The sequence below is a fragment of the Pinus tabuliformis genome, chromosome 1_1 (genome assembly GCF_031772625.1).
Source record: "Pinus tabuliformis cultivar Carrire ecotype Pingquan chromosome 1_1, CPIR1, whole genome shotgun sequence".
In the NCBI taxonomy this organism is placed as follows: domain Eukaryota; kingdom Viridiplantae; phylum Streptophyta; class Pinopsida; order Pinales; family Pinaceae; genus Pinus; species Pinus tabuliformis.
This window is the reverse complement of record NC_142297.1, coordinates 606855334-606877265: the sequence shown is the minus strand read 5'-3', so window position 1 is coordinate 606877265 and position 21932 is coordinate 606855334.

Here is a 21932-nt window from a genome sequence, read left to right as displayed (position 1 = left end):
TAAGAAGAGCTATTATACACATGAAGAGAGTGATGGATTTTCAAATAGTGATGAAGATGAACAAGGTAATGATTATAGACTTTTGATGGCTTTTGAAGATGATGATTTCTTGGATGCTATAGATGAAGAAGGTCTTTATGAAGAAATCTCTAAACTTAAAATTTGTTTAGAAGAAAAGAATATGATTATAGATACTTTGACATTCCAACTTGCTGAAAGGGAAAAACACAATGAAAAGTTAGAATGTGAAATTGTGGGACTTAGAAAAGATATTGAGAAAACAAAAGCTCTTAATCTTAGATTTGCTAAAGGATCTGAAACTTTAGATGAGATTATCAAAGTGCAACGTTCTCCTCTAATCAAGACAGGTCTTGGGTATACTGAAGAAGAATCTCAAGCACAGAAGCCATCTACCTCCAAAAGCTATCTTGAAGCAGCAAGGAGAAGTGAACAGGTTGACAATCGACAGCAAAGGCACAATGCAGATCACCAAGTAAATCAGGGACAATTTACTTCAAGAATGAACAAAGATCACCAAGTAAATCAAGGGCAATCTACTTCAAGGATGAATAGAAGCTACAACCAACTGCAGGTAAATCATTCTCAATTTACCTCAAGAACGAATGGCTATGGAAATTACAATCACCTGGACGGAAGGCTTAATAATTGCAGGAATTTCTTCAATGGCCAATGTTTCTCTTGTCATAACTTTGGACACAAAGCAGCTCAATGTATTTCCTACAAGATCATCATGACTAGAGAAGCACGAAATCAAAGAAGTGTGACTGGAATCATGAAAAGAACCTACAATAACTTTTCTGGTCTTGAAAATGAAATAGAATGTTCTATTTGTAACAACTTTGGTCATGAAGATTCTGAATGCAGGAGCAGGTTTTGCAAACAACTCAGAAGGAGCAAGCTTCATTGAGTCCCAAAACATGGAGGAAGAAAGAACCGCAACTAGAAAGATGTGGTATAGCCTTATATGCGGAAGGGCAGGAAAATTAGTGGTACATCGACAGTGGATGCTTGAAACATATGACAGGTGATAAAGAAAAACTTCAATCATATAGTGCCTTAGAAAAGGAAAAGAAGGTCTCATTTGGAAATGACACCCCTGCATTCATAAAAGGTAAAGGTTCTGTTCTTTTGAAAGAAAAGGTCAAAGCTGGAAATGTTATGTATGTTGATGGCTTAAAGCATAATCTATTGAGTGTCAGTCAAATGTGTGATCAAGGAAATGAGGTAATATTTCGATCAAATGGATGTATTGTTCGTGAGCTTGATACAGGAGAAATAGTGATCAAAGGCATAAGAACACCAAATAATTTATACATACTCAAGGGAGGACAACAACAATGCTATCTAAGCAAGAATGATGAACACTGGCTATGGCACAAAAGATTGGGACATCTAAGCTTCTCTCAGATAAGGAAAGCATGCAAATATCAGGCGGTTCGTGATCTCCCTGACATCAGAATTCCTGACAATACAATATGCAAATCATGTCAGTTTGGTAAGAAAACCAGAACTAATTTCCCTGAGAAGGAAGGATCAGCTAGTAGGCCACTTGAACTTGTCCATACTGATGTATGTGGTCCAACTAGGAAGAGGTCACCTCGAGGAGAAGAATACTTCATATTGTTCATTGACACCTTTTTAAGGATGCGTTGGATAGGAGTTCTGAAGCATAAAGACAAAGCTTTTGAAAAGTTCAAAGCATTCAAAGCCTTGGTTGAAAGCAAATCAGATCGCATAATCAAATGCCTAAGGTCTGATAGAGGAGGGGAATTTACCTCGAATGAATTTTTTGATTTTTGTGAAGAACATGGAATAAGAAGGGAATTCTCTACTGCAAGGACTCCTCAGCAAAATGGAGTAGTGGAAAGGATGAACAGAACGGTTCAACAAATGGCTCGTGTTATGCTTGATGAGTTTGGAACTCCCGCAACCTTCTGGGGTGAAGCTGCATTTGCTGCGGTTACTATTCTCAACAAGACAAACGTCCGAGTGAACAGCACTCAAACTCCTCATGAACTTTGGTATGGTAAGACTCCCACGGTTAAATACTTCAAAATTTTTGGAAGCAAATGTTACATCAAAAGGACTGATGAAAACCTTGGCAAGTTTGAACCTAGAGTAGATGAAGGCATTCTCCTTGGTTACTCTCCCCACAACAAAGGATATAAGTGCTATAATAAAAGACTTGGAAAAATTGTTGAAAGTATTGATGTAGTGATTGATGAAGAAGGAAACATTCCTAGGCAGGTAAAATCTGAAGATTTCAAAGATGATAAGGAATATCCTTCAACATCAAATCACACTTATGATGAAGAAGAAACCCATGAGGCACCAGAAGAACAGATAAGGATAGAAGAAAAGACTCCATCCAGGTACGTTCAGAAGAATCATCTAGAAACTCAAATTTTGGGGCAAAAAGAGGTGGGTGTACAAACAAGAAGAACTATTTCAGAAGCTTCAACCTATCTAGCATTACTCTCCTCCACTGAACCAAAAAATGTAAGAGAAGCATGCAAAGATGAATGCTGGGTCAAGGCCATGAATGAAGAACTTGAGCAAATTGGAAAGAATAACACTTGGGAGTTGGTTCCTAGACCAAACGATAAGAATGTCATAGGTACAAAATGGATATTCAAAAACAAGCTGAATGAAAATGGAGATGTTATTAGAAACAAGGCCAGACTTGTTTGTAAAGGGTATGCTCAACAAGAAGGCATAGACTTTGAAGAAACTTTTGCACCGGTTGCTAGACTTGAAGCCATAAGAATGTTCCTTTCTCTTTCTAGCTTTCAGAAGTTCAAAGTTTTTCAAATGGATGTGAAATTTGCCTTTTTAAATGGAGACTTGGAAGAAGAAGTCTATATTGAGCAACCAGATGGATTCATCCTTGGAAATGATCCAAAACTTGTATGCAGACTTAAGAAGGCACTCTATGGTCTTAAATAGGCTCCAAGGGCTTGGTATTATTGTCTGGACAAATACCTCCATCAACAAGGTTTTTCAAAAGGATCAACAGATAGCAATCTATATGTAAAAATTGATAATGATAAATTGCTAATACTTGTTGTGTATGTTGATGATATCATCTTTGGTAGCAATGAAGAAGCCATGAGTCAAAATTTTTCTTTGGTGATGCAGAAAGAGTTTGAAATGTCCTTGCTTGGTGAGCTGACATATTTTCTTGGTTTACAAGTCCAACAAAATAAAGATGGTATCTTTTTGTCACAAACCAAGTACCTCAAGGAGATCTTGAAGAAATATGGCATGGAAGATTCAAAACCAGTATGTACCCCTATGGTAACAGGATGCAGCCTCAGCGCCAATGATGATTCAGCAGCAGTACATCAACCAACCTATAGATCCATGATTGGTAGTCTTCTCTATTTGACAGGTACCCGACCAAACATCATGCATGCAGTGGGAATAGTTGGAATATTCCAGGCAAATCTGAAAGAAGCACACCTTCAGGCGGTTAAAAGAATTTTCAAATATCTTCAAGGGACACAAAACTATGGCTTATGGTATCCTAGAGATATAGATCTCACACTTCATGCATATACAGATGCAGATTGGGCAGGAAGCATGGATGACAGAAAAAGCACTAGTGGTGGTGCATTCTTTATGGGTTCCAGATTAGTCTCTTGGTTCACCAAGAAGCAAAGTTCGATTGCTTTATCTACAACTGAAGCGAAATATGTGGCTGGTGCATCTTGCTGCACACAACTCCTTTGGATGATGCAAATTTTGCAAGATTTTCAAATCACATGTACTCCACCTATCTCTATTTTATGTGATAATACAAGTGCAATCAGCATTTCAAAAGATCCAGTCATGCATTCAAAGACCAAGCACATGCCTATCAAATATCATTTTCTCCGCGATCAAGTGCTTGAACAAAAGGTCAAATTGGAGGATGTTCCCTCCAAGTAACAGGTTGCTGATATACTCACCAAACCACTGCCCAGGGAGACACTTGAATACCTCAGACATAAGCTGGTAGTAGTTGATGCATCATCTTGCTGTTGAAACTTGTCCGTTTCATAGAAAAGTGGTTGTACGTGAGCTTAATGAGGAGAATCCATGTACATATGCCGGTTTATGTGGATACAGTCGCGTATATGTTGGTTTGAAGACAAACAGTGGGCTAGGCTCAGGATGAAAGGAGTCTGATATGGGTCTGACAGAAACCATCTGGCACAGGTTCAGGGGGAGAATATATATTCTTCTAATAATGCATTGTTGGCATTATCCTAGAAGATCTTGGTTCAAGATCACAATATTTTGGTTTCAGGGGGAACGGGTGCAGAAGGAGAACATGGTTGCTGGTCTGAATGATGATTGACAGATGCTGCTGATGATAGTTGTTGATAACTATCATAGTCTGGTTGTAGATATTTCGTCTCTATGTCATGTATTTCTTTTCTTATCAAGGTCATGAAATGGCCTACTTTGGTTTCCCCACTATGCCTGGGATGGATAATTTAATGTTATTGTTTTATCTTGTGTAAAATTTTGGTGTATCCCCACTTGGTTGGATGAATGAGTCAATCCCCACTTGGTTGGGAGATGGATGTATGTATGAGTCTTTGGTGGTAGGAAGGGAATTTATGATGTATAAAGTTATGTATCTTCTTGTAGAACATCTTCTTGCAGACCTTGCCTACAGTCAGGCGGAGCATGGACAGTACAACAAAGTAGAGATTTCAACATGAACTCAGGGGGAGCATAACCCTTTGCCCTTGATGTCAAAGGGGGAGAATGACTTTGAGTGACTTGGGGTTGCCATCAAGTCCAAAGGGGGAGATTGTTGGCATTATGACACAGGTTTGGAACTATGACACAGGTTTTGTCCTTGATGGCAACTCACTTAGATGGCAGATCAATGTTCAGGCTCTCAAAATGAAAGAAAAAGAGATATACGTAGGTTTCCTTTGACTAAGTTGCGTATACATGTAGGATTGCCATCAAAAGTCGTGTATGTGTATGCACACACTTTCATGCACGAAAAAGTGCGTACGTGTGGGAAAACTTATTTTTGGTCCATGGTATTTAGTCTTTGGTATTTGGACCTATGGTTTTGGACCACAGTATCTCGTCTGAAGTGTTGAACCCAGGTATTTGGTCCAAGGTATTGATGCTTTATGGTTTTGGACCATGGTAATGTGTAAGGCCTAAGACTATAAAAGGGGAAGGAGATCATTAGGCATGGACATTGACTTAAGCATTGAATATCTGATGAAGAGCTAAATCTGAAATACTGGTCATTAGGTTATGGTGCATAGCTGGATCTGAATCAAGGAGGAACCTGAGCACAAGAAGAATGATAAGTACTATTGATGGGTCAAGATCTTAAGGCTTGAATAGTAGTATCTTTGTGTGATTTTGATTTATTATTTTTGGTGCATGACTTGATCTATAAATCTGATAATCTGGGTATAACTAATGTCTGAATAAGTGAAAAGGATAAGTTATCTTTTATAGATCTGTACATAGGTTCAACGAAGTAAAGGCATGTATACACACTGGTTCTGTAATTTAAAATAGTGTATACGCAGGTTGGCCTTAATTTAGAAGCTTATGCACGTAGGATGTACACATTGAAGTAGTGTACGTCTCTTGATATATGTTTTAGCTACTTCTGTTTATTGTTGCAGTGGTCTGGGTTTAGAATTGGAGTCTGGTTACTGGTACTGTTTTCTGGGTACAACATTCAGAGAAGTGACTATTTGATTCAGTTTTGTTTGGTGCAAAGGAGATTGGTTGATGTTATTCATGGATCCAGTCTGCAAATTTATGAAACGTGGTCCCTGAAAGAAAAGAGAAGGTTGTAGCCTTCTGTAGGTCAGCACCTACGTACTAGTACCTCAGCTAGTACAAGAGCTAAGGGGGTTGTAGCTCCCTTCCAGGAGAAGCTGGAGAACGAGAGAAGGTTGTAGCCTTTTTGCAGGTAGTAGCCTTTGTACTGGTATAGGACTGCACCAGTACATAATCATTGTAAAAAGAAGTTTCTAATTAAAAGAAGATAGAGACGAATTGCAGCACTGGCTTTCACTCACATTGGGTTTCCACCTTATATCTTTGTGTCCATGTGTGTGATGATCTGTTTTGTTTTACTGCTCCTACTTACTGTTCTTATGATTAATGAAGTCGTGATGCACTGATTAAAGATAAAAAATTAATGAATCTTAAGCTTTCTGATATACGTTGGTTTCTTTAGACATAGTAGCGTATATACACAGTTTCCCATAGCTGAAGTAGCATATACAAATCTGATTGTGAAATGAAAAATAATTGATTTAATAATACTGATTCACCCCCACCCCCCCCTTTCAGTATTATTTACAACAGACCCAATATGTGGGATTCCTCAACCATATCATGCATACCCCTGCCCATGATGCCAAAGAACCTTAAGAACAATTTCACCTTTCAACCATCCAGGCCTGGGCATTTATCTTTCTCAAAGGATTTGAGGACTTTTTCAATCTCCTCCAGTGAAATAGGACGACCCATTGCAGTGTTTCTATCTTCTGTGAACATGAGGGGGTAATTCTCAATCCCCCAGAGTTGATCTTCAGTGTCAACCCCCAATTGAGCAAAGACAAATTTCTCAAAGAACAACACGACCTCACTTTGAATATCAGTAGTGGTGAAAACTCTATCTCCTGAAGCAGAAACCATCTCCCATATAGTATTAATGTGCCTCAGATGATTTGAAAACTGGTGAAAAAAATTCGTGTTCCTGTCTCCTTCCCTAATCCATAAGGCATGACTCTTAAGTCTCTAAGAGGCCTCTTGAAAATCAATAATAACCCTCTTCTCCTTTTCAAGTTCCTACAAGAAGACCAAAATTGCAACTAAAGGGGCTAAGAGGTCCATAATATTACCAATGTGTGCCATCCCAGTCTTAATTATGTTCAAGTCTAGTCTCATATTGTATTTTTTATTGTGCTCTCGAGTCTTAATCAAACTCTTTAAATTCCCTGGGTTCAGAGTGATCCGGTTCTTATAAGCCAAGTGCACCTATGTGTGATTCGAGGATGTCTAGAAATTGTGTACAATCTTAAAAAAATTTTCATCTTCCAACCCCATTCTATTAAATTTGAAAGGAAGGCCCCTACGAATATCCTCCCTTCTCCATTGAAGAAAAATCAGAAGTGATCTAAAATGTGAGTCTGGACAACCCATGACCTTGTATTTCCTAAAAGCTCAAGTAAATTTTCAAGTACTAGAAATCTATAAAGTAATTTCCCAATTATATGATTCTCACTGACCCTCCCATTACTCCAAGTAGGAGTGAGTGGGTGAGGTTGAACGTCCACCAGGTGGTTATCTTCAAATAGGTCATGAGGTCGAGTAATAAGAGGATCCCTTCTACTATGCGAACCCCAACATTCCTCGCTCAACATAGTAGCATTCAAATCACCAACAATGAGCAAAGACCCTATCTTTAGTACCCCACATGCATCCAATCTTTCAAATAAAGCGGGCCCATCCTGACATGACGCATATATGTTGAGAAAATGTAGGTGGCAAGAAAATCCCCTAATAAAACTAGACATAAGTATACCTGCAAAGAATTTATATGCTTTGAGGTTCACCCATTTTGGGTCCCAAAGAGCCACCATACCCCTAGGTAGACAACACGAATCAATAGCCATTACATTCCATCTCGGGTAAATCGAAAGGAAATATTCACAATATTTATCCTTGACACACATGGATTCCTGAATGAAGATGATGAAAGGGTAGACTGAGGAAACGAGATATTTGAGGGATAATTTCTTTGAGGCGTCCCCTAGAACTCTCAGGTTGAGGGAGAGAACTTTCATTTTAGACCCCCAATAATGGGAACATGGTCTCGAAGGGATTGGGAATTAGTAGAAGATATGATGGGGAAATAAAAAAGGTCTACTTCTAGTCCAAATGACAGGGCTTTGGCAGATTACCTTCCACGAAAATGGAAACTACCCTTTCCCCATGTTTACAGACCATAATATTCAAAGCAGATCCATGACTAATGGAGGAATGGAGGGCGAGACCTATGATTTATGTATGGATAGGTAAGACAAATATATGACGCGAATCCTCATCATAAGATTGATGTCACTTCCCACTGAGTTGTGAGGAGAGGAGTCCATCAGGGGAAAGTCGACTTGTGAGGGTGGGCGAGGGGAGAAGTTGTTGGATGGGGACCAATACTAGTCTCAGAGGCCTCAACACAGGAATCAAGAGGAAGAGGGATACCTCAAATCTATAAAGCCGTCTGTGACACATGGGGGGATAGTTAGGACTGCCTTGGGAGTTTGGAAATTAATCAGAAATAGGGGAGATCAAAGTGGTGGGGTCACATGGGATCAATTGGGATTGGTCAGATAAGTACTGGTCCCAAGAGGAAGGAGAGGTACCAAGAAGAGGGAAACCAGGCTCTTAGCCACCCTTAGTTAGGTGCTCATTAGAGGAAGGAAAGGAGGAAGGAGGCAAGGAGAGTGAGAAAAAAAATTCAAAAATTTAGGTGGTAGAGTACCTGAATGATAGTTGGAGCGCGAGGCACCATCATATCCCAAGCTCCATCAACATCCAGAGTGTTGATGAAAGGAGCTAGGCTGAGAATGTAACTTTTGTGGACATCTATCCATAATATGGCCCATGTGATGGCATATCAGAAACCTGAACGAAATACCCCAGTAATCCACATGCTTCCTGAACTTAATGGGACCCCAAGCAAGGTCAATATCAGTAGGGAGGCCCCTAGAGAATTTCACCTCAACCAACAGCCAGGAAATCCTCTTGTCCTAGGCACCCATACTCTTTGGTCTAGATAAACAAAGTGACCGATGGCATTACCAATCTCCTCGATGGCCTTTTGAGTCCATAATTCAAGTGAAAGACTGGGTAGCTTCACCCAAATGAGGTTATTGCAAGGGGTATCCAAGAGAGGATTGAAGGCAATATACCACTTATGGAGCTGCAAAAAACTATGCCCATGCACCCATGGGGATCCTAGAATCCATTGAACATCATCATAGTGAAGGAAATGAATACTGAACTAGCGATTGAGCAATAAAATGAACTTAGGAGAGTAGCTGATCATAGGGAGTCACCGAGATTTGACACAATTTTGCATATTTTTCTCAGAGAAATAAACGAAAGCCCAATGACCCACCAACACTCACTTCTGTAAACTCACCACATGATCCCTTAGAGCATCATGACTAAAATTGTGTAGTTTTTTTTATGAAGAGGTATTTATAGCACATCTAGATCACTTACGAGGAGACTTGGCACCCTTTTCGTGCATAAAGTGGGAGCCAGAGGGTCCATCCAAAGGCAGATGACCATCATGCAAGTGCAATGAGTAGGCCGCAAGTCGAGGGTGACTTGGCATATTCCACCTTAGCTGCCAGCGTGGCATTAATGAGAGCCTCAGGATCAATATTATCAGAGCCGGACCATGTCATTAACTCCGGGACAAGGGTCACCACCACCCAAAATAGATAAAACACAAAAATCATATATATGGAATAATGTCGAATCAGGCCCAAATCCAAGGAGAATAAATGTCCATTTGAAAAGTTACTTGCCCGAGCAAGAAAAAGTGGGGCCTTTGAGGAAATATTGAAATTGGAAACCACCTTCAAATAGAAGGTACCACAAATCATAAATAGAAATTGTGAGAAGCACTTGGAGAAAGACACTCCCAAGAACATCATTTTGTGTAGTACACTACCACACAAATAGAAAATGTTCCCACCGACAACAAGATCACTAAAAAGTCTCAAGATCCAGTGAGATATTAGACGTGTAGACTAGAATGTGTTTTGGACTCTTAGTAATCTGAGTAGCCTAGGAATAGAAAGAAACCCCATAATAGCAAAAACATATTTGAAAATAACCGCTGTCCAAGGTGACCAACCCACTCTAGAGCCAAGGGGACATAGTAGAGGATCCCCCAGAAATCACCTGATCCAAGTAGCGAGTGTAAAAGTGACCTTATCCTGAGCCAAAAAGTAACATACCAGATCTCGTTCATATGAACATTATGAATTTAGTAGCACCAACAACACCAACACCCCAAACAGCTCCACCACCTATGGAAACAATGCCAATGAAAATATTTTTAGGGCTTATTAAAGACAAGAATATTTTAACATAAAATCCTCCTGCATGAAACCTCCAAATATCCTTTTGAGTCTTTAGGAAGTTTGTTCACAAGACCAGGAGTTGACATTCGAGGAAAGGAAGAGTGAAAACAAAAAAAGAAAATGTGAAGCTCAAGAACTTAAACCACCAATGCTGTGGTCATCCACCCCGAGATTACACAGAGAAAATAAGAACCCCTAGATCAGAGTAAAAGGATGTCACCAGTTAGAGACCTTAGAGCCCTATAATGTAGAAATATCCTTAAATATATAGTGAAGAATATATATGGCACCTATAAACATAGTCAAAAGTTGCACTAGTTCATTGAAAGTGGACAAAAACATATTATATAAAATACGTTTTAACACCTGAAAAACCCCAAAACCATCCTGCCTAACAAAAAGACAATATCTCGTTCAAGGCATTGGAAATATCTACCCACACCAACATACAACTCCCAATGATATTTGTCTGGAAACAGGAATTCTCCCAAAAGACCCTGATATAGTTAAACTTTGACGGTGCAGAAAATCCACAGAAAATCTATCAAGAGCCACGACCAAATACAAAGTTATTGATACTAAAACAAAACCAATTTCATAAAACTAGACCTACGATTAGTGTTTCACAACAACGCCTCCATCCCCTCCAACTCTTTCATTTGGTGCTCTCCAACCCTTTCACTTACCTCCCTAGAGAAGTGTTGCTACCAAATTTAAGCAAAATATTACTAATAATTATACATATGTTTCTCACCATTGAAACACTGGTTGTTAAGTTATAGTCTCTTACAAAAAAAAATGACTTTTTGTAATCATATATCCATACTTTTCACTCTTATTTCTACTTTCTCTTCTTTTTCTAATATCTTTTAAATTTAATATTCTACAATTACTTTGTCATAATGCAACCCATATTCCCATTTTTAATACATATTTATATTAATTGTCCTTTTAATATCTACCCATTTTAAAAATAATAGCCAGCAATAATATAAAAACAAAACTATCTAAATCTTCCTTGGAAATTTGATTTACCATTATTACAACCCTTAATTTTTTTTTTTGTATATGACAAAGTGACTAAATCCAGTAAATCTCTTTATGTTAATTTTGTTGATACGAAGTCCTAGTTCATGCAACTAAATTATAAGATTTTCCGACCTTTATTCTAAACAGTGAGCTTTAAAATAAAACAAAATTCAATAACTCCTTGGCCCCATGATGAAAGAAAATTTCGCAAGTCCTAGACCCACCCACTTTACCATGGCAGATATTTCCCTAAAATCACATCCATCTTTTGGGTTTTAAAGTACAACTCATCATTATTGGCAAGAAAATTGACTCCATTAACAGTGACAACTCATCATTACTTCCACAAAAATCCATCACTCATGAAATGTGGGGTATCCTAAGTGGTATTCCTATGACACATGCACACTCCTAACATATAAAAATGTTTATTCTAAGTGGTTATTCTTGTGATAGATGCACACTCCTAACATATAAAAATGTTAATATTGAGTGGTATCCCTAACATATAAAAGTGTTTATGGACAACAACATGATAAATGGAACGTATAAGAGTGAAGTGGCACTTAGCACCATTTAGTGCTTCTTACTCACATGGCACTTTCAAATAGGGAAAAAGGAGATCTCATAGGTAGAGAAATAATTGATTATATCTAACATTTATGATGCTAATTATTATTATTATGTGATACGTGCCCTAGCAAATTTCTGTGTTTAAATCTAATTTATTCTCATATATATGTACGAGGTTATATCTAAATTCATTATAAAGAAGAGATATTTTTGTCATTTTAGTGTAAGAATTTATTACAATGTTATGAATATCTATGGTAAGCTATAACATCATTATCATTTCTTTTTCATTCCGAAAAATGAGATGTAGTGGTGTATATTCAAATAGAATTATTTGGGATAATTAATAAGAAATAATATGGGGATAATTAATAAGAAATAATATGTATTTAGGAGGGTTTGGAATGTGTTGGCAATGAATACATCATTATTTTTTAAATGAATCAATTTTTTATAATTAAATTTTAAACAGGAGATAAGTAAGGGAAAAACTATAAAAAAAAAAAGAAAAAAGGGAGTTTGTAATTGAATTGTTTTTAGTGTGATTTTTTGGAAGTTTTTATGGTCTAATTTCTCTAAAATGCGGTAGGAATTTATTGAAATCACAAGCTTGATGGGTAACCCCTACACAATCAAAGTGCCCTAGAGGTTTTTTAGCGTGCTGAATCTATATATACAGTCAAAAAACAAGTTTAAATAACAAAAATCAATATTTCACCTCAAATTTTTCCGCCGGATTTTGGCACCGAAAAGTCCAAAAAGTCGCAATAAAGGCATCTCTGTTCATAATAGGCTAGTATGATATTCTTATTTTTTAATTATATTTTACTTTGATGTATATTTTGAAGATATTTAAAAATTTGATAATAATACAAATTAAAAGTGAAGTGTAGGAGTTGGGGTTGTGGGGATGGTGGGTGGGGTGGTTTGAAGCTTGATATGATAATCAAGTGAAAACCATAAGGGCATATTATTTTTTCCAATACACGTAGGGGATTATGAGTAGATAGTGTTTTTTTATCCTAAAGTTTCTAAATTTAATGAGTGAGATCTTGTGAATAGTTAGATTAGCAATAGGTGCATTTCATTTATTAAGAATGTGTAAAAGATTTGTGAAAGTTTGCTTAAGAATCAATCAAGATGATCCATAGTGTGTTGGGGTTCTTACTAAAAGGTTTATTTTAGTTAGTAAGTAGGCCTTGACCTCACGTTTGCTTATGTGGTGACAAGTGGCATTCAATAATGGAGGTAGTTGTTATGTTAATAAATTATTGTGGATCATAGGAACACTTGATTAAACAATAGATCTATAATGAGTGGAACTTTTTAGGAAGGATGGTGCCAAAACTCATCTCCAATGTGCTTATCATTAGATCAAAAGAGATCAAAAACTAGTTGTTACCCTCCATACGTATTACCTCAACTTCTATACAAATGACCTTTGCACTATGATAGGCCCATCCAACCCCACCTATAGGTTATACTTAGACACATCGAAATTAACAAATCTCACCTAATCACACTATAATGATTAAAAGGAAAATAAGTCCATTGTCATACATTCTATACCTATGACACTCTAATTTGAGGGTTGCATTGTAAGATGATGAATAAACTAGGGGTCTCACACACTTCATGCACCAATTATATCCTAATTCCTTGCAAATGGAATAATTATTAAAAAATGGGTTAAGTATGGGGAAGAGAATGATCCACACTTTCCTCTTTCATTTTAGAATGGGTTCACCATTAGATTTTCTTTGATACAAGTTTACCCTTGCATAGAGTCATGTTTCCAATATATCATTGAGGTTGTAGAAAGATGGGAAGGGGAAACCTCATAGAGTTATATGAAACATTATAGCATAAGGTTTTTGTTATGAACCTTGCATCTTAAAAATGATAAGGAACCAGTAGTTATCATCCTATTTGAGGGGGAAAACTCCTTTTACAATGAATATAATGTACAAGAAAATATTTGGTTGTCCTAAGACTTTGTCTCCTTAGTATATATGTAGGAGACAAAGGGTACAATTATAATAAAATGGGACCATGAAAGGCTTTAGCCTACATAACAATATAACGATATAAATATATTTACTCTATATCTAGGGCTTAATAAAGGGTTTTAGGGTTAATATGTAGCTTATATATCCTTAACATGCCGCTCCCCTTCAAAGAAGTGTTTCAACACTTGACTATCTATGGGTGTTTTTTCATGAACAACTCATCTTCCCATGTCGTTTCTTCCATTGGTAAGTTCTTCCAATTAATGAGGTACTTAGTAATTTCTCAATTTCTCAATTGTTTAGTCCTTGTTCCCAAGGTTGTTTCTAGTTCTATTATTATTTCCCCTTATTCTTTAATCTCTGGTACAATATTTTTGGACTAGGTTCTTCTCATTAATTACTTTCTTTAAGCAAGAAACATGGGAGACTTGATGTACACATGAAGATGGAGGAAACTGCAATTTCTAAGCCACACTTCCAATCCTCTCCCACACCTTATAGGGGCCATAATACCTTGGTGCTAATTTATTATCCTTATTTTGTTGTTTGAGGGTCATCCTTTTATATGGTTGTAGTCTTACAAATACCCAATCCCCCACTTCAAATTCATTTTCATTGCGGTGTAAATATGTTTGTTGTTTCATCCTATTTTATGCCACAATCGAGTTTTCCTTCAATAGTTTGAGAACCTATTGTTGGTGACATATGTTTTCCTCTCCTGCTTGAGCCTTTATCATCCTTTTCAAGGGTGATGTGATGGATGGGGGATGATATTCATAGAGTGCCATAAATTGTGACATTTTCATGAAGTATGCAAGGTTGTGTTGTACCACCATTATGCTAAAGGAAACCACTTGACCAATTGTATCTATTTATCAAATGAAAAGTGATGCAAATATCCTTCTAAACATTTATTCATAATCTCATTTTTACCATTATATTGAGGATGGTAAGATGAGTTGGGAGCCAATTGAGTAACCAAACAAGAAATAATTTAGTCCAAAAATTTCTAGTGAATATTGGATCTCTGTCACTTACAATAATATTTGGTATTCTATAGCTTTGGAATAAGTATTCAACCTCAATTTTAGAATGTGTTTCAAATTAAAGTATTTTAGGGTTTCTAAACTCTACTTTCATATCGTGGATTTTTTTTTTAGAATTAGAGATAGTTTCACATTTTAAGTGAGGTTTCCTAGATGATGATTTTAGGTTGATTTATCTTTTTGTTATAAATTTGTGGCATAGAAATATTACCTCGTTCATCCATACAAGGGTGTGCTCCTCCTTTTAGTGCTAAAATTGTTGGCCTGAACAATTTTGATGATAAATTTATTGGGTAATATCTCTTAAGGCTTGAAATTTTATCTTTGGAATAACAAAATGTGATTCAATCTCAATTTTAGAATATGATTCAAATTTTGGTGTTTTAGGGTTTCTAAACTCTACTTTCATATCTTGGAAATTTTGTTTAGAACTCGCGATAGTTTCACATTTTAAGTGAGGTTTCCTAGATGATGGTTGAGGTTGATTTATCTTTTTGTAATAACTTTATGGCAAAGAAATATTACCTTGTTAAACCATACAAGGGTGTGCTCCTCCTTTTAGTACCAAAATTATTGGTGTGAACAATTTTGATGAGAAATTTATTGAATAATATTTGTTAGAGCTTAAAATATTTGGAATAAAAAATTGGTATTCAACCTTAATTTTAGATTTTGTTTCAAATTTAACTATTTTAGGGTTTCTAAACTCTAATTTCATATCTTGGAATTTTTTTTAGAACTAGGGATAGTTTCACACTTTAAGTGAGGTTGTCTAGATGATGATTATTAGGTTGATTTATCTTTTTGTAATAATTTTATGGTAGAAAAATATTACCTCTTTCAACCATAAAAGGGTGAGTCTGTCTTGTTAGTGCCAAATAGTTGGTGTGAACAAATGTCCATTGTTATAATATGTTGGTTTTAACCTTGTACAGAAATTACTTGCAAACAAATTCTTAAAAATAGAGAATAAACAATGGCAAGAGCATAAAACATAAAACATATATAAACAAAGATTTTCCCATGGATCCCAAAACTAGGACTACTAGATTGATTTTTTGCTATATTCCTTTCAATGTTACAATACATATATATACACATCGAAGAATCCACAAACCCCAATTCATTAACCATGGATTAGAACATAAAATTAGTTCCCTTGACTGAATCTACAAAATACCATGGGCAGAAAACCATCATGCCCAAAACCATGTGCGAAATTCATGCACAAAACCATAGGTAGGTCTGATTAGTGCTCTGAACCCCATGCAGGGGGCCTACCGCCCCCCGTGTGACCCCTCTACTGTGTCCCGTGCAACGAAGGGGTGCATAGCTGCCTCCCCTCGAACCCCCTGGCTTTGTGCCTAGGCCTAGTAGTGGAAAGAATATAACACACACCCAACAAAATAAGGGATATTTCCTGAAGCTAATGCCTAATTAGGATTTTATTTGTTTATGGTAGAAAACAACTCTAAATGTTGCATTGGATACCAGCATGTGGATTTAAGATTGAATTATTAAAATCTAAATTCAAAGCTCAATTCTAAATCTAAAATATAATACAATCTTGAAATTGAACACCTAGCTAAGACTTAAGAATGAAAAGTGAATATGAAATTAATAACTAGTTTAGCAATTAAAACAAAAATAATTTTACTAAATGTCAATGACATAAATTTCTAAAATAAATAGACATAAAACCATGCTAGACTTAATTGAAATAACCAATTATAACTTCATATCCACTAGTTAAAAAATTCATGAGGGGAAATGTAGCTATAATGAATTACAATTGAAAGAGAAAAGTCTATAAAAAAAAAAAAACATTGTTGTATCCATTGTAGCATAGCTAAGTAAGGAAATATCCCCACATAAGATCATGCACTAGAATAAGAATCTAAAAGTGGTAAGCTTGGCTTCTTAGTTAATCTTAAAAAGTAGTTTACAATCTCAAGAAAAAGCCCCATTCTCTATAACATCTATCTTATTTATATAAAATAAGAGGAGATACAGAACACTTCAATTTGTTTGACTATTAGTATCCCCCATTTTGCTAGAGGATGTTTGTTCTTTTTCCTTCCTATTTTTTTAGCATATATATTGCAAGGTTTGAAAGATTGATCGAGAGAAACACATTAGGAGAAGTGAGTTGTTTAAAAGGTGCTTTATAAGAGGCAATATTTGGTTCATTGTTTTTTCCAAATTTCTCGGCTAGGATAAGATAGTCTCAATTAACACGGTATCCTAGTAGGGTCCTCCACATATCATTTCATAGTTTTCTAATGAGTATTTGGGATGGAATAAATTCTATGCATATTTATAAGAAATTTCATTCAATGCCTTAAAAACTTTAGCATGTCAGTATAAATTATATTTTTCTCCAAAATATATGAGATGATGAGTAAAATGTGGTATAATAAAGATTTTTATGTCAAACTCTAGTAAGTTCATTCGTTTGAGTATCTAAGATCACATCGTATCTGTAATAGCCTCGGGTTAAAAGTTCATGTAATAGTAGTTAATAAAAGAAAAATAAGACCAAGGTCATGGGACACTTATTCCAAGTTGAATGTTGGGAAAATATCCTAGTGGGCATCACTTGGTGTGTTTATGGCTAAGGGGAAATTGGAAAAGGATTTGAAAAGGAAAAAACCTATTATTGGCATTTTATTTATGAAAATAAAGGAAATTAGGAGAAGAGGGAGGTGAAAGGTCACAAGTTGCATGTGAGGAGGAAATTAAAGGAAAATAATGGAAAAATGAAGAAATTTGAGGCACCAATAATAAAAAGACATTAGAGCATCAATTGGTAGCCTTTATTCAATTTAGTTTCAGAGTTAGTCTCAGAGAGGAGAAGAGCACTAAGAGGAGAAGGAAAGCAAGAGAGCAAAGGAAGGACAAGGAAGGACAAGGAAAGAAAAGGAAAGAAAGCATCAAGCAAGGAAATATTGGATCAAGAAGCTTCAACAGGAATACTTGCAGGTAACGGATTACATGTATGGTTTCCTAGCTATTTTTGGCATGCATGACATATGCATGTGTGTATTTGGTTTCATTGTTTTCGGTGGCATGGATTTTACCAGGTTTTAACACTAGTTTTTTTAGCCTTGCCTTGCCATTTTTGGATAGCCATGTTGTGATGGGATTCTTTCTCGATTGATATTTGGATTTCCATAAGGTTTTGGATCCAAGTGAGGTGGTCTCAAGAAAATACCAAGGGTTGGGGGTGGATATGGTTTTCTATGGGAAGCCCTTAATAAGTGGGTGAAGACATTAAAATTCCTCAAGGCATGGTGAGGGAATTATGAGGCATCCAAGCTTGGTTTGGTTTTGTCATCTCCAAACCAGTTTAGTGAGATCGAGGTATGGTGAGGGTGGAGGTAGTTTAACCTTGGGATTCCCTTAGTTTTTTATGGATTGGTTTATCCCATGAGATCCCACATTCATTATTGGAATGTGGCACGGGGGTGGTTGGCTGAAAGAAAGATTTGGTTCAGCCCAAATTATTGTCAGGGGTTTCATGGAAGTCCCCGACTTGGTTGGATTTTTCATATGGTTAATAAGAGATAAGTTCCTCTTGATTTTTATGAGTTATTATGTGGCTTTAATGTATTTTCTCTAATTATTATTTATCTGGTTATATGATGGTTATAAGCATGGTTAATTGACAGATCTAAGTATGTCTCTTGACACATTTTTATTAATGAATGTTTGGATAATGAATGCAAGACCTAATTGGTGTTATGACATATATTGTGAGAAGACATTGTTCCTTCTTGTTTATCCTCCGATAAGTTTTTAGATCATTATGTTCAGATTTGCATTCATGACCTGTAGGTTGCATGTTCACCATGTGTTTGGTGGAATGCCAACCTCAGTTGGGAGGGGTTAGGTCAAGTACTGGTTCAAGTTTTGGTTTATAAGCTTTGTTTCTATGTCATTTATCATTTCTAGAAGTTTCATTGAGTTATGGGCAGAGACCTGAGTCCCGACCCTGAAAAAGTGACTTAGAATTTGAGGTCGCTGGCATAGAACTGACTAGAAAAGTCCACAGTTGCATAGTAGGATTATTTGTGCGACTGGAGGGCTACAGTCACTTTCATACCTTGGAAAGGGAGTGGTTGGGGCTCTAGATCAAAGAAAAAGAAAGTTATCTCAGGGGTTGGACACTTGGATGGGTTGGGTTTCCCCTAGAGGTCTTGCAACACATGAGGGAAGTCAGTAAGGTCTTTAATTGTTGACTCCATTTCCTTAAGGTCATATAGGAGCTTGAGTCTTATCATAGTGATTCTCAACTCATGTTCACCCCGAGAAAGCCAGTGAAAACGGATGGATGTGGGATGAGGCCGTTACAAAATCGCCTACAATTTTTTGTTAGTGAAAGTGGGGATTTCAAGATGAATTTATTTATGATATGCCTACCATCATTTTATACTATCAAACTTACTCATATAGAATTTATTTGTCTATATGTGGGTTTGAATGTCTAAAATATATTGGCATTTAACTTTCAAGTAGTGATTCATTTCATAAAATTATTCTTCAAATAATATTCAATTCATTCTATACTTTGAAAGGATGATAAATAACAATGGAAATACCTTATTGGTTAGACTTTCTTTTTCAACTTGATTTTCTGGCAAATAAATATTCTCTTCATATTGCTTCTTTTTACTTTTAGCATTGAATGCTCGATGAACAATATCTAATGCAACTGCAAGTCTGGAAAAAGAAGTAGACCTAAAGGTTGGTTTCTTAGTCTCTAGCACTACCAATGGCCTAAGAAGTATGTAACTCCTCCTTAAAATTATAAGCTAATGATTCAATATTTACAACATTTCCTCCATTTGGATTCCATTTTCTATTTCTTCATATCTATTACTCTTTACCTTAACATCATCTTGGGATTTCTTCTTGAATTCTTTCTCTATTCTTCTTTTGCTTCGACTTCGTTTTCATGTTTCTCTTCTTTTCTCATTTGTGTTGTTGTTTCAACTTCTCTTGGTTGTTTTCTCTCCCTTTGACATGTCAATATTAGTATCTTGTCCATCCTTTTCATTACCCGCTTGTTTATTTCTTGCATATACTTCCTAATTTTCTTTGATTATATATGCTTTTCTCCTTTTAGGTTCATTATCATTTCTTGTTTTAATGTGGGTTTAGGGTATTTTTTTTCTCCTTTTTAATATCTTTGGTGTGTCCTTCTACCCATAATTTAACCTCTATATATACTTTGGACTTCTTAGGATATTATTGTCTTTTATTTTCCTATTCATTCCTCTTTTCCTATAAAGCGTGTATTTCAATATTAGTTTTTTCATCTTCTCCCTTTTCCTCTCTTTCTCCTCTCCTAAAATCTATTTTTGGCTCTAAACTCCATCAAAATTTAGGGCTCTCTTCTTTGGTTTTGCAGTATCATTCTTATCGTGTTGATCAGGAAAATCAAACCTTATCTATTTCTATGCTTCCCAAAAACATCTAAGACATCATGCATTTCATACCTTTCTAAAATAAAATGATAATTGTCCATATTTTCTACTTCCATTATGGACCAAAACTAATTAGTTAACCCATATGTGCCTATGAATAGTGGATATGAAAGGGATAATTTCTATTGATGCTCTTATGATAAGAATTAAAAGAATTAAAAGTGGTTTATTAGCCAATTTCCTAAATACTTAGACAGTATGGAAGTGTGTGTAGAATTTTAGTTGCTCCATAAATCCTTATCTAAGTTAACCATTCACCAATGTACCAATTTCCAATTTTCTTGAGCACTTTAATGGATTCTAGAGATATCCTTGGGCATGGGATAAAAAAGTTTATGCTAGGACCTTGTTGATCAACATTTGTTTATCAATTTTATTTTTTTCCTTTCTTAACCTCATATGACAACTATTATTTTTTCCTGTCAAATACTTAGTCATTTTTTGCTTATGCGGGTTGTAGGTCTTCTTTATACCCATTTGTTTCCCACATGCTTCAAAAATTGAAACATTCACAAAAATTTTGTATTTTTTTCACATATGTGGGTTACGAGAGACCTTTTTCATAGGTGTTCCCACATATCACATCCCACATTCATTTCTTTGCACCTATTTTCGCTGCAACAAACGACCTCCAAAATTTTTCCTATACTTGAATTTTGGAGCCTCCTTGTGATCTTATGGTTTGTCATTTCAAGTTGTTTATAGTCACTTCATGGTTAGTTGATGTTTTTATAAAGAATTTAATTTTTTAAACAACTTCTTTACACATGATTAACCTTTGATGCATTCAAAAGTGAACCCCTTACTAGCAAGCCTAATAGTCAATGTCTACTTTTGAAGACATGCATTGGGTAGCCCTTGAAGAAAATGCTTACATAATCTTTGGAGATAGTTCTTTCACAATCCCTAGATACACTGACTGCAAAATTCCTAGTGGTATTAATTGCGCAACTCTTGATGATAGTGACTGTGCAACCTTTGGTGGTAGTGATTGTGCAGTTCATAAAGATAGTACATGTGCAACCTTTGCTGACAATAAATACACATTTCCATTTGACAGTGAGAATTCAATTCTCCAAGTTAGTACTATCACACCTCTTAGTGGAAACGACCTCACTCCTGTCTCCTCTCCTTGTATGAAGAGTCTAATTCAAATCTCTTTTCATAACTTTCTTTCGCTTTTGATCTCTATTCACTTTGAAGCATGAGGAGCATTCTCTCACTCTTAGTTGCAACTATATTATCATTCAACAAAGTTTATCGACTGTCACTTTTTTGCACTTTTTCTTTTGTAAGTGTCACTTTCACTTTCGTGACTATTGTTTTTCTTGATTTCACTTCCTTCTCATGAGTAAACCATGTCAAACCATGTCATCCAAATGTTTTTTGTGGAAATGTTACATAAGGACAAAATGGGGATAATAAGTATTTAGCACAAGGAGTATGTAATATGCAAACCTACAATTTCCCACAACATTCAAGTCATATTCAAGAAACACTTTGAAACATCAACAACATCAATGCCTATGCTTTGTAATATAATTAATTCCATCTTCCAGAGCACATAGAGGCATGGAAGCAACTTGATATTCTAATTGAGTTCTAGAACCCTTACTCAGA